Here is a 17,526-nt window from a genome sequence, read left to right on the forward strand (position 1 = left end):
AATAAATACACAGTAAATAGGGAATAAAAATAAAGGGTACAAAAACAGAGTCGATGTGCAGGGGTGCAAGGTAATTGACGTAGCTATGTACAGTACTGTAAATATAGGTAGGGTGTGTGCGTGTGTGTGTGCGTGTGTGTGCGCGTGTGTGTTGGGGTGTCAGTGTAAGAATGTGCGAACAGACAACGACTTGAGAGGCGTCCAATTGTTCCAAGTGTAAGAACATGCAATTATTACTGATCAAGTCTCTCAATGCTGCAATCACATAACAGAGATAACTGAGATATGATACAGGCTTATCTCTGTAAATACAACATTTGTTCATAGTTTTGTGAATAATTCATAGGAGAGAAGAGGAAAGTGAAATATTTAGCAGAAGTAAAGCAGTGCTTGGGAATAACATTCTCAATGAGACTCATACAGTATAAGAACTTAATTTAATCTTGTAAATCTTAATCTTCTTTAACTCGAACCTCATAACAGATGTTTGATAAGACAAAAGTAAAGCTAGACAAAGCACAAGTCCAAAGATATTCCCCCGATTATCCCCGTATCTCTTCAAAACACTTTGTTCCAACTAAGTACATGTCTGTTTCTGAACCGTGCTTTATCAGAAGGTCTAAACTCAGTGTAGCTTTCACACTCAGGTAGTGTTCCAAATGGCACCCTATTCCCTACACGTTTGACTAGGGCTGATTGGGCTCTGGTCAAAGTAGTGCACCATATACAGTAGGCAATAGGGTGCCATTTGGGATGCCGACACAGAATAATCAAAGCTAGTCACCAGCCAGGACTGTATGATCGCAAATCCTGAAAATGATCTTCAAATTCCATGTCAAGACACCAGCTAATTCCAATAAAACTTATGAGCCTTGAAGAGCCGAGTGTTTGGCTGGGAGGGGAGCATGGGGCAAATTGGGGCGCCAGAGTCTCTCCACAAAGGAAACCACAGAGTGAACTGTTAATCCGGACTGAATGGATATTAACATGACATGCATGAAGTAAAACTACACAAACAATCTGAATACTGTATATTGAGGCCCGGCTGAAACAGAGCTGTCTGGAGCCACATTCGAAGGTGCCACATTTCTGCATACTGTGGCAATGGAGACCAGAGAGTCAGCATGTGTCCCAAATGGCACCCTATTCCCTTTATAGTGCACTATTTCTGACCAACAGTAGTGCACTAGTATAAAACAAATAGGGTGCAATTTGGACAGCAGACAAAGTGCTTCCACAGGGGCAGGTCAAGGGAACAGGAAAGGTGCAGGTCAAGGGGCAGGTCAAGGGGCAGGTCAAAGGACCAGGGAAAGGGGCAGGTTAAGGGGCCAGGGAAAGGGGCAGGTTAAGGGGCCAGGGAAGGGCCGGGTCAATGGGCGGGTCAAGGGGCCATGCATGGCAAGGGGGCCAGGGAAAATAGCAGGTCAAGGTCCCAGGGAAAGAGGCAGGTTAAGGGGCAGGTCAAGGAGCCATGGCAAGGGGCAGGTCAAGGGGCCATAGAAAGGGGCAGGTCAAGGGGCCATGGCTAGGGGCAGGTCAAGGGGCCATGGCAAGGGGAAGGTCAAGGGGCAGGTCAAGGGGCCATGGCAAGGGGCAGGTCAAGGGGCCATGACAAGGGGAAGGTCAAGGGGCCATGGCAAGGGGCAGGTTAAGGGGCAGGTCAAGGGGCCATGGCAAGGGGAAGGTCAAGGGGCCATGGCAAGGGGAAGGTCAAGGGGCCATGGAAAGGGGAAGGTCAAGGGGCCATGGCAAGGGGCAGGTTAAAGGGCAGGTCAAGGGGACATGGCAAGGGGAAGGTCAAGGGGCCATGGCAAGGGGCAGGTCAAGGGGCCATGGCAAGGGGCAGGTCAAGGGGCCAGGCAAAGCCATCCTCATCACAGAGCTCTGATGTGTGCTCTGTGTGTTCCCTGGCTGTCCATGCACTCCGTCCCCTGGCCATTACAAACACACAGAGCATTGGAAAAACACACGGCGCCTCCGTTCACACACACACACACACACACACACACACACACACACACACACACACACACACACACACACACACACACACACACACACACACACACACACACACACACACACACACACACACACACACACACACGTCCAGGAAAAGCAAGATCATCTCTTTCCCACATGAACGGAGACCGTATCAGACGGATCTGCCTACAGTATTTGTTGGTTAGGGTGTTTGTGTAAGACGCTGTGAACAGCGAACAGAAAAAAGCATACGCTCCTCTTCAGGCCTTTGAACATGATCCTGTCAGATTTGATATTGCTGTGGGCGTGGCTGTATTGGGGCGGTTGCATGATTAGAAACACATGGGCACCGTTATCAGAAAGAGGAGCTGGAGGCTCCTGACCACATACAGCTGAGAGTAGAGGTCAACTTCTATGGTTTTGTTTTCAGATGAATGACTCACATGTCAACCCTACAAATGCCTACTGTGCCGTTAGTAGCAAGCTTGCTTTAGACTTCACATAAGTTGACTATCTACACTACTGTTCAAAAGTTTGGGGTCACTTAGAAATGTTCTTGTTTTTGAAAGAAAAGCACATTTTTTTGTCCATTAAAATAACATAAATTTGATCAGAAATTGTATTTATTTATTTTATTTCACCTTTATTTAACCAGGTAGGCAAGTTGAGAACAAGTTTCATTTACAGTTGCGACCTGGCCAAGATAAAGCAAAGCAATTCGACACATACAACAACTACACATGGAGTAAAACAAACATACAGTCAATAATACAGTAGGAAAATAAGTCTATATACAATGTGAGCAAATGAGGTGAGATAAGGGAGGTAAAGGCAAAAAAAAAGGCCATGGTGGCAAAGTAAATACAATATAGCAACTAAAACACTGGAAAGGTAGACTTGCAGTGGAAGAATGTGCAAAGTAGAGATAGAAATAATTGGGTGCAAAGGAGCAAAATAAATAAATACAGTAGGGGAAGAGGTAGCTGTTTGGGATAAATTATAGATGGGCCATGTACAGGTGCAGTTATCTGTGAGCTGCTCTGACAGCTGGTGCTTAAAGCTAGTGAGGGAGATAAGTGTTTCCAGTTTCAGAGATTTTTGTAGTTCGTTCCAGACATTGGCAGCAGAGAACTGGAAGGAGAGGCGGCCAAAGGAAGAATTGGTTTTGGGGGTGACCAGAGAGCTGAGATAAGGGGGGACTTTACCTAGCAGGGTCTTGTAGATGACCTGGAGCCAGTGGGTTTGGCGACGAGTATGAAGCAAGGGCCAGCCAACAAGAGCGTACAGGCCGCAGTGGTGGGTAGTATATGGGGCTTTGGTGACAAAACAAATGGCACTGTGATAGACTGCATCCAATTTATTGAGTAGGGTATTGGAGGCTATTTTGTAAATGACACCCCCGAAGTCGAGGATCGGTAGGATGGTCAGTTTTACAAGGGTATGTTTGGCAGTATGAGTAAAGGATGCTTTGTTGCGAAATAGGAATAACTATTGTATCTGGAAACGGCTGTTTTTTAATGGAATATCTACATAGCCGTAAGGAGGCCCATTATCAGCAACCATCACTCCTGTGTTCCAATGGCACGTTGTGTTAGCTAATCCAAGTTTATCATTTTAAAAGGCTAATTGATCATTAGAAAACCCTTTTGCAATTATGTTAGCACAGCTGAAAACTGTTGTTCTGATTAAAGAAGCAATAAAACTTCTTTAGACTAGTTGAGTATCTAGAGCATAAGGATTTGTGGGTTCAATTACAGGCTCAAAATTGCCAGAAACAAAGAACTTTCTTCTGAAACTCGTCAGTCTATTCTTGTTCTGAGAAATGAAGGCTATTCCATGCGAGAAATTGCAGAGAAATTGAAGTTCTCGTACAACGCTGTGTACTAGTCCCTTCACAGAACAGCGCAAACTGGCTCTAACCAGAATAGAAAGAGTATTGAGCGGCCCCGGTGCACAACTGATCAAGAGGACAAGTACATTGGAGTGTCTAGTTTGAGAAACAGATGCCTCACAAGTCCTCAACTGGCAGATTAATTAAATAGAACCCGCAAAACACCAGTCTCAACGTCAACAGTGAAGAGGCGACTCAGGGATGCTGGCCTTCTAGGCAATGAGGATATTCCATTGAAAATCAACTGTTTCCAGCTACAATAGTCATTTACCACATTAACAGTCTACACTGTATTTCTGAACAATTTGATGTTATTTTAATGACATAAAATGTGCTTTTCTTTAAAAAACAAGGACATTTCTAAGTGACCCCAAACTTTTGAATGGTAGTGTATGTATCACTTCAACTGCAACTAGCAATTACTACAGTTATCTGTTGTGTCGACATATAGGTCTGTTATTATCCCTAGTTAACACAATCACAAGACGAACTAATCTCGTCATCAAATATAAACTGTGCAATTTATACTACAGTAATAGACTGTGTCATACTAACTGATGACCAATGCAACCGACCCGAAGTTATCTGTTGTGACATCTGTTGTGACATCTTCTAGCATCTTTTCAGTTTCAGTTTCAAGTTGTATTAATCATATGTACAGGATACACATGGTATACACCGTCCAATGAAATGCTTACTTGCAGGTTCCTTCTTGACAATGCAACAACAATAAATAATAAAAGATAAGAATACAAACGTAAAGTAAATGGCTCAGTAGAATAGAATAAACATTTTAGTATATGTATAATACACTATTTATAGTCCAAAATTGTGTTTTGGGGGAAGGGGGGATGGAGGCCAGTGTAATAACTAAGCAGTATAATAATAGTCTGGTAGCGGGAGTTGTAATGTGTGTAGCATGAGTGTATGTGTCTGTGTGTGTTTGTCTGTGTGGGTGTGTGCATGAGTGAGTGCATGTGTTCTAAGGTGTGGAGAATCAGAGCAGGTGGTCAGTCCCGTTCAAGTGTTCAGCAGTCTGATGGCTTGCAGATTGAAACTGTCTCTGAGCCTGTTGGTATCAGACCTCATGATCCGATACAGTCTGCCCAACAGTAAGGGAGTGAACAGCTCGTGGCTGGGGTGTGTGGATTCCTTGATGATGCTGTGGGTCTTCCTCAGGCACCGTTTCAAATAGATTTGCTGGATGGGTGGGAGCATGGTCCCAGTGATGTACTGGGCTGTCTTCACCACCTGCTGGAGGGCCTTGAGGTCATGGAAGGAGCAATTCCCGTACCAGGCCGTGATACAACTGGTCAGGGCGCTGTCGCTAGACCCAGGGAGCATGCCAAATCTTCAGCAGCCTTAGGAAGCAGAGATGCTTTGCGCCCTCTTGACAAGATGGTGTTGGTGATGTTGGTCCATGACAAGTCCTCTGTGATGTGGACACAGAGGAACTTAAAACTTGTGACTCTCTCTACTGCAGTCCCATTGATGTGAATCGGAGGATGTTACCTCCTCTGCTTCCTGAAGTCAACATCAACTCCTTTGTTTTGCTGACGTTGGGAGAGGTAGATGTTCTAAAGATGAACTTACCACCAACCATTCATAGTTCATACTAACAGACGTTTGGCGTCCTACTATCATAACAGACACATGCTAAGCAGATCATGCCTTGTGAAATCATTGTCTATAGTCTTAACTTCAATCTAAGTGTCTGAAACACTGACGGTGATGGGCCTATAAACACCTAGCTGTAGGTACTGTAGGTAGGTAGAGTCTCCTGAAACCACTAGCGTGCGTGTGTTTGTACTGTACACACCCCTCAACCCTGCTCCATGATGGGAAAGCCAGTCCAGAGACTCAAAGGCTACACTGGCCAACTCGTCTATTGAGCAGATGCTCTGTTACACCAGGGGCCAGTAAAACTATGACAAACCGTACCAGGAGCCAAGACAAGGTCTGCGTCCCAAATGGCACCAATTCCCTATCTAGTACATTACTTTTGACCGGGACCTATGTGCCATTTGGGATGCAGTCTAGGGCCTGCCTGGTCAGTCTTAGAGGAACATTTTATGGCTGTGTTGTTACAACAATCCTGACAAAAACAACCAGAACATCCATAATTGATTGGCTTTGCTATGTCAGACCAAGACTAGAGACTGCCAAGTAGATATGACCATCAAAGACTGAGCTGGACACTTTCAATGTACAATGTAGCTGCATACCTCTGTTATTACTGTAGTTAGCCTTCATACGGTGTTAATATATACTTCTCTGTTACGGCTGTCAAAAACAACAACCAGGAAATCAATCAGAAATTCTTGGCTCTGGTATGCTGTTGTGTTCACTCCCCTCCATACAGTATGTTATAAACCTTTCATCCTCATCATCACCCCAGGCACACTGCAAATAGAGTCAAATAATTACCTCATCATGGATCTTCTGGGACTTGACTGATGACATAATCATTGGATTGTCATAAAAGGCCCTCCGAGGATTTCGTCTGCGGTTTCCTCCAACAATTCTGCATAATTTCCATCAGTGTTTTCTTTGTAAACTGTATACAGTTTTTCTCCTCAGTCCAGCCACTCTACTGTGATTGGCATTAACACAACTCTTTCCTTGGCTTTAGTCTCCTGTGATTGTATCACAGATGTAACCAATGGCTGCTTGCAAAATCATATTCAGGAAATGAATGGCTCATCATCAAGGTACTCTTAGAAAATACACCTAGCACTCATGCCTCCAAATTAGAGGTCGACTGATTAATCGGAATGGCCGATTAATTGGGGCCGATTTCAAGTTTTCATAACAATTGGAAATCGGTATTTTTGGGCGCCGACTTGCCGATTAAAAAACAATATATATATATATATAATATATATATATTTTTTATACCTTTATTTAACTAGGCAAGTCAGTTAAGAACACATTCTTATTTTCAATGACAGCCTAGGAACGGTGGGTAAACTGCCTCGTTCAGGGGCAGAACGACAGATTTTCAGCTTGTCAGCTCGGGGTATGCAATTTTACTGTTAACAAGTCCAACGCAACAAGGACTTGCCTCTCTCTCGTTGCACTCCACAAGGAGACTGCCTGTTACGCGAATGCAGTAAGCCATAGTAAGTTGCTAGCTAGCATTAAATGTATCTTATAAAAAACAATCAATCATAATCACTAGTTAACTACACATGGTTGATGATATTACTAGATATTATCTAGCGTGTCCTGCGTTGCATATAATCTGACTGAGCATACAAGCATACAAGTATCAAGTATCTAAATATCTGACTGAGCGGTGAGCGGTGGTAGGGAGAAGCAGGCGCGTAAAAACATTCATTCAAACGGCACTTTCGTGCGTTTTGCCAGCAGCTCTTCGTTGTGCGTCAAGCATTGCGCTGTTTATGACTTCAAGCCTATCAACTCCCGAGATGAGGCTGGTGTAACCGAAGTGAAATGGCTAGCTAGTTAGCGCGCGCTAATAGTGTTTCAAACGTCACTCGCTCTGAGCCTTCTAGTAGTTGTTCCCCTTGCTCTGCATGGGTAACGCTGCTTCGATCAAATCAAATTTATTTATATATAGCCCTTCGTACATCAGCTGATATCTCAAAGTGCTGTACAGAAACCCAGCCTAAAACCCCAAACAGCAAACAATGCAGGTGTAAAAGCACGGTGGCTAGGAAAAACTCCCTAGAAAGGCCAAAACCTAGGAAGAAACCTAGAGAGGAACCGGGCTATGTGGGGTGGCCAGTCCTCTTCTGGCTGTGCCGGGTAGAGATTATAACAGAACATGACCAAGATGTTCAAATGTTCATAAATGACCAGCATGGTCGAATAATAATAAGGCAGAACAGTTGAAACTGGAGCAGCAGCAGTCAGGTGGAATGGGGACAGCAAGGAGCCATCATGTCAGGTAGTCCTGGGGCACTGTCCTAGGGCTCAGGTCCTCCGAGAGAGAGAGAAAGAAAGAGAGAATTAGAGAGAGCATATGTGGGGTGGTCAGTCCTCTTTTGGCTGTGCCGGGTGGAGATTATAACAGAACGTGGCCAAGATGTTCAAATGTTCATAAATGACCCAGCATGGTCGATGGTGGTTGTTGTCGTTTTGTTGCTGGTTCGAGCCCAGGGAGGAGCGAGGAGAGGGACGGAAGCTATACTGTTACACTGGCAATACTAAAGTGCCTATAAGAACATCCAATAGTTAAAGGTTAATGAAATACAAATGGTATAGAGGGAAATAGTCCTATAATTCCTATAATAACTACAACCTAAAACTTCTTACCTGGGAATATTGAAGACTCATGTTAAAAGGAAACACCAGCTTTCATATGTTCTCATGTTCTGAGCAAGGAACTTAAACGTTAGCTTTCTTACATGGCACATATTGCACTTTTACTTTCTTCTCCAACACTTTGTTTTTGCATTATTTAAACCAAATTGAACATGTTTCATTATTTATTTGAGGCTAAATTGATTTTATTGATGTATTATATTAAGTTAAAATAAGTGTTCATTCAGTATTGTTGTAATTGTCATTATTACAAAATAAAAAATATATATATATATTTTTTAAATCGATTAATCGGTATCGGCTTTTTTGGTTCTCCAATAATCGGTATCGGTGTGGAAAAATCATAATCGGTCGACCTCTACTCCAAAGATCCTGTAGGCTTTAGCTCAGTGAGCTAGCACAGTCTTTTGGCATGCCCTCTGTTTCTATAAGAAAACACCAAATGATACAATGAGCTATCTATCTCACATGGGGCTTCACTGATAGGAGATATATTTGGCATTCCTCTCCAGCGGGGGCTAATGACTGTCATTGTTACCTTAACTATTATTATTATCGATGAGGACCAGGAACATTCCTTGGCTCTCCCTTCAAAATGGATACGATGTGACATAGGTACACAACGTGTTGCAGGGTGCTTTAACACAACACTGACTGCCAGGAGGGAAACCCCCAACATAGTGTTTTAACTGATGAATGGGTGGAGAGAGAGAGAAAAAGGGAGGAACGTCAGCATACTGGTCTTACAGACAGTGCTCCAGGACAATAGAGAAGGAGGATGACTCTGGAGCACCATGGAAACCAGCATACTAACAGACAGAGGCTGAGTCCGGAAGGGTACCTTATTCCCCATATCGAGTGCATTACTTTAGACCAGAGCCTTATGGTCAGAGAATATGGGCTATGAGCCTATGAGATGAGACCTATGGGCTCTGGTCAAAAGTAATGCACTATAAAAGGAATAGGGTGCCATTTCAAGTGCAAACAATCTGTTAAGGAAGATGGAACCCAATTGAGTTCAAATTAATGAATTAGACATTTGTGAAATGATTGCAAGGAACACAGTGATTCACTTCACACCCTAATGAACAGAGCCTTGTTGACACTAATGCATATGACCTAGTACAACCTTCTGACTGTCAGTATATAGTACAGGACGAACACTGAATTATGTCACAATGGCACAGCATTACACCCCAGCCAACAATATAATTCCATGGATAAAACAATTTGAGAGGAATGTTTTGTAGAGAGAGGGGAAAGAAAAAAAGACCCAATGGCACCCTGTTCCCTATATAGTGCACTAGCCTACTTTTGACCAGAGCCCTATAAAGTGCACTATAAATAGGGAATAGGGTGCCATTTGGGAAGGACACCAAATACAGTGGAGTGACACCCTAGTGAATTATTTGACTGGTGGAGAGAGTATTATTAAACTAATTGTTTGAGATTGATGCTGTTGGTTATGGTGACGTTGCCAGTGAAAATGTGCTCCAAAACAGTATAGACCATGAAGCCTACCACAGATTTGAATTCTAATCTAAAACATAATATTACTTTCTCAATCATTTCGGAAAACCATGACCAATTGCTTTAAAGGTTTGATGTGTTTTTGTTATAATCATATTAGTGGTGTGTGGTTGTGTGACTCTGCCTTCTTTAAAATGTCTTAAATGATATTAACTGGCAAAGCAAGGGCAGCTAGAAATATATAGTTCTATCGATGTGTCGATTCTTTGTTACACAATTCGTTTTTGCTAGGAAAGTTTTTTTTAAAGTTCAAAATGTTGAAATAGGATAACCTACAGTTTAGGATCCAAGCTAGAGCTATAGATCCTACAGTCTACGGTAGGGAGACATTGCCCTCGTGTTCTCTTTTCTCGCATACAATGCAATATAATGTAGGGCCTATTGTTAAATAGCCCACACATGCATTTTTTTTCTCAAGAAAAAGCTCCCCCCTCGTGGAGAGTTGGCAGCAGTAGCCTAGTGTTATGCCGTCTGAAATAAGTGCTTGCCCCCACAGAGGGAAGCAAAATCACAGAGTTAGAGAGCAGCGAGCAGCGGAGAGGAGAGCACTCTGTCAGGACCAGATGGTTTGGGTTAGAATGAGAATCACTATTCAGGCAGCGGTTCCACCGTTCTGCCTGCCTGTCGATAGCAGTTTCACCAGTCGGGATAATCATCAACCTATACATAATGTGACAAGACCTAAATATCACTGACAGCTGTCCTGTCCATAGGTCCTGCTGACTTCTCAAATATACATCAATTGAAGTGTAAAAATTAAATTGAGAGTAAATGTGATAACTGTGTAACATATCAGCGTCAAATACCATGTTTAAACTAATTTCCTGGAGTCAATTCTACAAAACGTATTTTTGCACTTTGGACCCAAAAGAGTTTAAGTAAAAAAAAAAAAGTGTATTAAAAAGAAGAAAAAGAACAAGACAAAATAAAATATTCATCTTTAAAAGCATCCAAGCTTGAAAATAGTCTCTATTCTGGACATGACAACCATGCTAAGATTTTCTCTCAAGCTTTAGCCTAATAAAACGTCCATGCAACTAGTGCAATGTATAACAATGTATGAACGTATCGCAACAATGTATCAAATGTATCTCAACAATGTATAATTATTACCACGTTGTCTTCGGCTAGCGAGGTGAGACAGACATTTGACAGTAGCAAAACACCGCAACAAGGACTTACATTCATCTGCTTCTTCTCTGCCTCTGAGCGCACGTCTGTTAGCAAATATCCCAACTATTAACGGTCGCTTCTTCAAACGAATCCCTTGTGGAGTAAAAAAGATAGATTACAAATCTAAATTAAAGTTTTAAAAACCCCACTAAATGATATCCATTTCAGAAAGACAAAGCGGTATCCTATAGAAAGTATCCTTTTGGATGGTGAATGCGTTTTCCCTCCAGCAACCTCCTCTTGTGATTGCTTCTGTCCCCTATCAGGTACAGGTGACGAGGGCTATGCAATTCAAAAAAACTTCTTCCGCGAACGTTTCCTTTCTTTGGTTTCAATTGTGTAGTCAGAACGTTATCAACTTCTCGGAATCGGGACAGCATCCACACTAACAGTTACTGGAGCGTCTAGTTGCAGAGCTACTGCCGCTGCTGCCTCTCCTTGCACGGAGTGAAACCCGACACCTCTCTATTGCTATGGACGGCCCTCCTTCAGATTGAGCTAATTTATTCAACAAGTGAAGAAGTGTACGGTTATGTGGTTTGACAGCGCTGTGCTAAAGAGATGCCACGGAGAGAGCAGAGGAGAAGAGAGGAGAATTCTGAACTCTGGTGCCACCAAGCTATGTAAAAGAGAAGTGTATATCATCAGAATGTCTTTGGGTTCTAAATATCTCAAACCTGATGAGCTGATTGGGCTACTCTGACCCACCTGTCTTCGGTAAAGGACCTTTTTGGCATAGTGAAGTAAATTCAATGTTTCAGAAACACAATTATGTAATGGATTAACAACATATGTGTCATTAACAACATATTTGTCATCATTAAATATTACACAACATCACTGAAAAAGAAAAGGGGCATTTGGACCATAACAAATCTATGCTACAGTAGACCTCCATGATAAGTTTGACATTGTTATGAGAACAGAAGGGTTTTCCCTCTCAGACAATAAAGGGTGTGAAGAACTTCAATAGAATATGTAGAATGCACAGACAGACACAGGCCTGTTATAAAATAAAGAACAGAGAGAAGAGAGAGCCAGACATGGGTTATGTCCCAAATGGCACCATATGCTCTATATATTTTGAACTATTGGTCTAAAGTAGTGCACTGCCAAGGGAATAGGGTGATATTTGGGACACAACCTTGCTCTCATGTTAGAGTCTTGTCACCGAGCCCTGTTCTTCTCTCCATCTGGCGACTGCTTGGTTGAGAGGAGCATGTTACAGCTCCAGTCATATGCATCCACAATGGCACCCTACACCCTATTTGGTTTTAAATATACTTAAGTATCAAAAGTCAATGTAATTGCTATGCTTAAGTATCAAAGTAAATGTACAAGTATAAATAATTTCAAATTCCTTATATTTTCACATTTTAATTTATTTACAGATAGCCAGGGGCACACCAACACTCAGACATTTAAAACGAAACAGTGTTTAGTGAGTCCTCCAGATCAGAGGCAGTAGGGATTACCAGGGATGTTCTCTTGATAAGTGTGTGAATTAGAAAATGTTCCTGTCCTGCTAACCATTCAAAATGTAACGAGTACTTTTGGATGTCAGGGGAAATGTATGTGTGAAAAATACATCATTTTGTTTAGGAATGTAGTGTAGTAAAAGTTGTCAAAAATATAAATAGTAAAGTACAGATACCCTAAAAAACAACTTAAGTAGTACTTTAAAGTATTTTTACTTAAGTACTTTACACCACTACTAATCAAGTCTTCTCTCTGGAAGAACCATGGTTTTATCTTCTCCAGAGCCGGAGCCATGGCCTTGGATCACTTCCTGGTACTATGTCACACCCTGATCTGTTTCACCTGTCCTTGTGATTGTCTCCACCCCCTCCTGGTGTCGCTTATTATCCCCGTTGTATTTATCCCTGTGTTCCCTGTCTCTCTGTGCCAGTTTGTCTTGTTTGCCGAGTCAACCAGCGGATTTCCTTGCTCCTATTTTTTCCCCAGTCTCTTTTGGTGCTAGTCCTCCTGGTTTCGACCCTTGCCTGTCCTGACTCCGAACCCACCTGCCTGACCACTCTGCCTGTCCTGACTCCGAACCCACCTGCCTGACCACTCTGCCTGTCCTGACTCCGAACCCACCTGCCTGACCACTCTGCCTGTCCTGACTCTGAAACCCACCTGCCTGACCACTCTGACCACTCTGTCCTGTCCTGACTCTGAACCCACCTGCCTGACCACTCTGCCTGTCCTGACTCTGAACCCACCTGCCTGACCACTCTGCCTGTCCTGACTCTGAACCCACCTGCCTGACCACTCTGCCTGTCCTGACTCCTGACTCTGAACCCACCTGCCTGACCACTCTGCCTGTCCTGCCTGTGCCCTGACTCTGAACCCACCTGCCTGACCACTCTGCCTGTCCTGGCTCTGAACCCACCTGCCTGACCACTCTGCCTGTCCTGACTCTGAACCCACCTGCCTGACCACTCTGCCTGTCCTGACTCCGAACCCACCTGCCTGACCACTCTGCCTGTTATGTCTTCTAGCCTGCCTATCCCCTTGTACTGATCTGGTTACTGAACCCCTGCCTGGCCTGACCTTGAGACTGCCCTTTGTCTGGTACTGTTTTGGACTCTGACCCGGTTTATGAACTCTCGCCTGTCCCCGACCTACCTTTTGCCTACCCCTTGGATTAATAAATATTAGAGCTCAACCATCTGCTTCCTGTGTCTCGCCTTGGGTCCTTATATACTATCAATCAGTGGAAACAGTTGTTTTAAAATCCCAACCTGTTGATCATAAGCGTATGGACGAGGAACCGTGGACGAGGAACCTTGGACGAGGAACCGTGGGTTGGATTTCATTCACTTCCCTTACTGTGACAGCTGCTTGACATGTCTTGACTGTGAACATCCAGGTCTGAATAGTCACAAAAGTTTCATCTGTTTTCATGTGTCCCCCAAATGTAACTCCTCTAGCTGCCAATACTGTTGTAACGGCCGTTGGTGGAAGAAGGTGAGGACCAAATCGCAGCACGTGTTCATCATTTATTAAATAGAACTGAACACTAAATACAAAGTAACAAAAAGAAAAACAGAAACAGCGCCGTCAGGTACAAAACAGAAAGCAACTACCCACAAAACCCATGTGGGCAAGAGCTACCTAAGTATGGTTCTGAATCAGAGACAACGATAGACAGCTGTCCCTGATTGAGAACCATACCCGGCCAAAAACAAAGAAAAAGGAACATAGAATGCCCACCCTAGTCACACGCCTCTCTATGGCCAGGGCGTGACAACTATGAACATAGTCTTCAGTTATTTCCTACAATGGAGACACATCCATATATTCCCATTCATTTATGTGGCTCTATACATTCAAATGAAATGTATTCTCACTATCTGGCCATCAGAAAACAGAAACTGAAGATCAATTTGCGCTTGGCCACATCTCAAGAACAACTAAAAGGCTTAAATAATTATTACAGCTGTCTTCCTGGTATGTCTGCAGATGGTAACTATGTTTTAGCATGAAGAGGATATGTCTCAATGTGTTTACTAGATTGAGATGGTATATGCTTAGGGGTATTAAAATAGAAGATTAAGTTATCCTGAAAAAAACACACCGCTCAGTTTATTTATATGAACAGTGTTTGGAAGAGAGACGGAGCTGGCAACGACACACAGGCGCTCTCTTTCTCACACACACACATGCCCGCAAACACACACACGCACACAGAGAGTCACGCACAGCGGTAGAGTAAATGTTGGATCATAAAGAAAATAAATGATTTGATTTGAATGTGTCTTCTGCTAGACAGGACATGCAGGACTATTGTATACATGTCTTCCTTATGACTCAAAGGGTTTTCTTTTAAATACATGTCAATACATTTGTGTTAATACTCAAGTTGGAAAATAATAAACATTTCAGACGGAATCTGTCCCAGATCATCTGTCATATTAAACTCGGTAATAACAAAATAACATCCTCCTACATTTATCCTCATCAACAAAACATTATGTCACTCTACACAGTCATCTACCTCCCTGTTCTAATGGACAAGCCAACGGACTGGCTTGCCTCAAGACTGTTAGCAAACTGAGCTAGGCAGTAGCTCTGGAAAGCTAACAAACAAAGCTCATCACGTGAACTGAGTTCCTCGAAACATCGCTGTTACAAAATCATCAACACATTATCACATTTGCACCAGTTTACAACGTAACATCTAAACTTCCTTTATATACTCTTCTTCTTTAGATAACTGGGTCAAGGGTCTTTTCTAGCTAGCTGTGATGTGTTTGGACCTTAAACACACATACATCACTGCACATGTGTTGTATTACATTACCTGGCTAATAAGCCCAGTATCCAGCCAAGTTCTTTAATGTGCTCCTCCTCTCTAGTCTCTACCAACAACCTGTCAGAGCCTTGCACTGAGGGGACCTTTATTCAAAACAGACTCAAAACTTGGCTATATGGTCTGCATCCTAAATGGCACCCTATTCCCTATATAGGGCATTACTTTTGACCAGAGTCCTTTGGCGCTGCCGCTGTGGGCCCTGGTCAAAAGTAGTGCGCTATGTAGGGAATAGGGTGCCATTTGGGAGGCCTTAATGGACTACCCTCCTCCTCACAGGATACCATTAGGGAGGACTATTGCATGCCTCAGTTAGAACTGGAGGTAACTAAGCTTGTGTAAAAGGGCAACAGCAGCAACAGATAAATCTCCTGTTGGGTTTGTTGTTAGTTTGTAAGATGACAGCGATCTGATTGGAGACATCTATCAGTAGATAGAGGAGGACAGATGTTTACAATGTGGTTGAATGTGGCTGAACACTGGAGGGCAATAACGCAACCAAACGGTATCAGCTCTCTGTCTCTCTGTCTGGCTCTCCTTTCTCTCCATTTCTAATATCTCTCTGTTTCTCTGTCTTTCACTCTCTCTCACACACTCTTCTGTCTCTGTCTGCCTCTCTCTTCTCGCCTTCTCATTTATCTCTGTCTCTCCTTTCTCTCTTTCTCCATTTCCCTCCCTCTCTCTACCCTCGCTCTCTCTCTCTCTCTCTCTCTCTCTCTCTCTCTCTCTCTCTCCTATCTGCTATCCTGTCAAATCATTCAATAGCATGTTTTCCAAGTAACACTGTAAATACCTTGAGACCTGACTAATTCCAAAACAAATATTCTCAACAGCATTCATTCAAATGCACTGACAACCTTCCATACACCATATTTTCATTACCATAATCTAAGGGGAAATATAGAATATATTTACTGCACTAACATATTGCAATAGTGAATCTTGTGGCTCTGCCTCCCTAAAACTTTACTGCATCCCAAATGGCACCTTATTCCATACATAATGCCCTACGGGCCCTGGTCAAAAGTAGTGTTTTATATAGGTAAAAAATGCCATTTGGGACGCATACTATAATGTATAAACATACGACAGTCAGTGCCGTTGCAGTTGCATCCTAATCACTTTGCTGCTGATGGGTTCTCCATCTTTCATAACAACTCATGTTTTAAATGATGCCCCTGTCACACAGCGACTTCTATAAGATAAATATTCAGTTCCATTTTCATACACAGTGGTGGCTCCTTAGTGGTCGACGGTTGCTGAGCCACCATAGTAGTAGCCTCATCCTTATCAGGCAGTGATGTATTGAGAGAGCTGTGTGTCGCATCACTGAGGATCACACACATGCACACGTGCACACACACATATGTATACACACATACACTCTGGAACGAAGATCAATGTGCTATAATGTAATAGAGTAGAGATCTGCTTTTCTACTCTTTAGTGTGGTGGTGTCCACATCACAGGGCTGTGGTTGGGGTAATAACGGTGTGATGGCTATTTCTGTGACATCTGACCGGGGATTAGACATCAGATCACAGAGCCTGGTTCCTACGGAGTATCTGGAAGTACCAGAGAGAAATAGCCTAGCCAACTTCATCGGGAGAGTAAATGAAAACTGCAGTACGCGATTAGACTAAAAAATAAACCCGGCACCACTGCAACTTCTTTTGGTAAACAGCTGAGGGATGTAAGAAATGTAACCCCCTTCAAGTTCATAGACAGCGCTATGGATGCCAGGACTGATCATCCATGAGCTCAAAATAATTGTTTTAAGCCTCTTTTAAAGCTACACAGTGTTTGTTTACAATTGCAAAACAAGCTTATATTTTGAGCTCGGATGGGTAAGACATTTGAGGCATGTAGTTTAGCATATTTTCTTCTCAATCAACCTCTATACATAAATCATTAATAGAAAATGATGTACCAATAGCTGACTGTACCTTTAATAAGTTTGTGACAGGCTGCTTGACAGAGAGAGTCATAACAGTAAGGAAATGTCATGCAGCAGACCAGCCCTGATTTCAGACTGGGTGGTAAAATGAGATAGAGGTTATGTTCCAAACGGTACCGTATTCCCTTTAGTGAAAAGGGAGCCATTCCGGAGGCAACTGGAGTCTGTCTTGTGTACATACAGTATCACTGTCCTCATAACAAACCCACAGTGTTGCTTTGAGTCATCTCATATTTATATTTAAGAGGGGTATGAGCAGATAATAGACCAAAGATTGTTGTGATCATCATCACATATTGGAAACCTGTGCTTGGCAGAACTATACAGAGACATGCAGACTTTCTCTGTTAACTGGGTTTGTTTTTGCTAAACAGAGCAGGCACT

General features: G+C 42.9%; 1 protein-coding gene across 2 annotated transcripts in view; it reads right to left on the bottom strand.

Moving 5' to 3' along the window:
• Positions 1-11,257, bottom strand: part of LOC118374102 (protocadherin-16) — a 217,865-nt gene extending 206,608 nt beyond the window's left edge. For both annotated transcript variants that reach the window (XM_052467517.1, XM_052467516.1), the window contains exon 1: positions 10,877-11,257. The gene's annotated coding sequence lies outside the window, so the exon portion shown is untranslated. The remainder of the gene's footprint in view (positions 1-10,876) is intronic.
• Between the last annotated feature and the right edge of the window lie 6,269 nt (positions 11,258-17,526).

The sequence above is a fragment of the Oncorhynchus keta genome, chromosome 18 (genome assembly GCF_023373465.1).
Source record: "Oncorhynchus keta strain PuntledgeMale-10-30-2019 chromosome 18, Oket_V2, whole genome shotgun sequence".
Taxonomy (NCBI): Eukaryota; Metazoa; Chordata; class Actinopteri; order Salmoniformes; family Salmonidae; genus Oncorhynchus; species Oncorhynchus keta.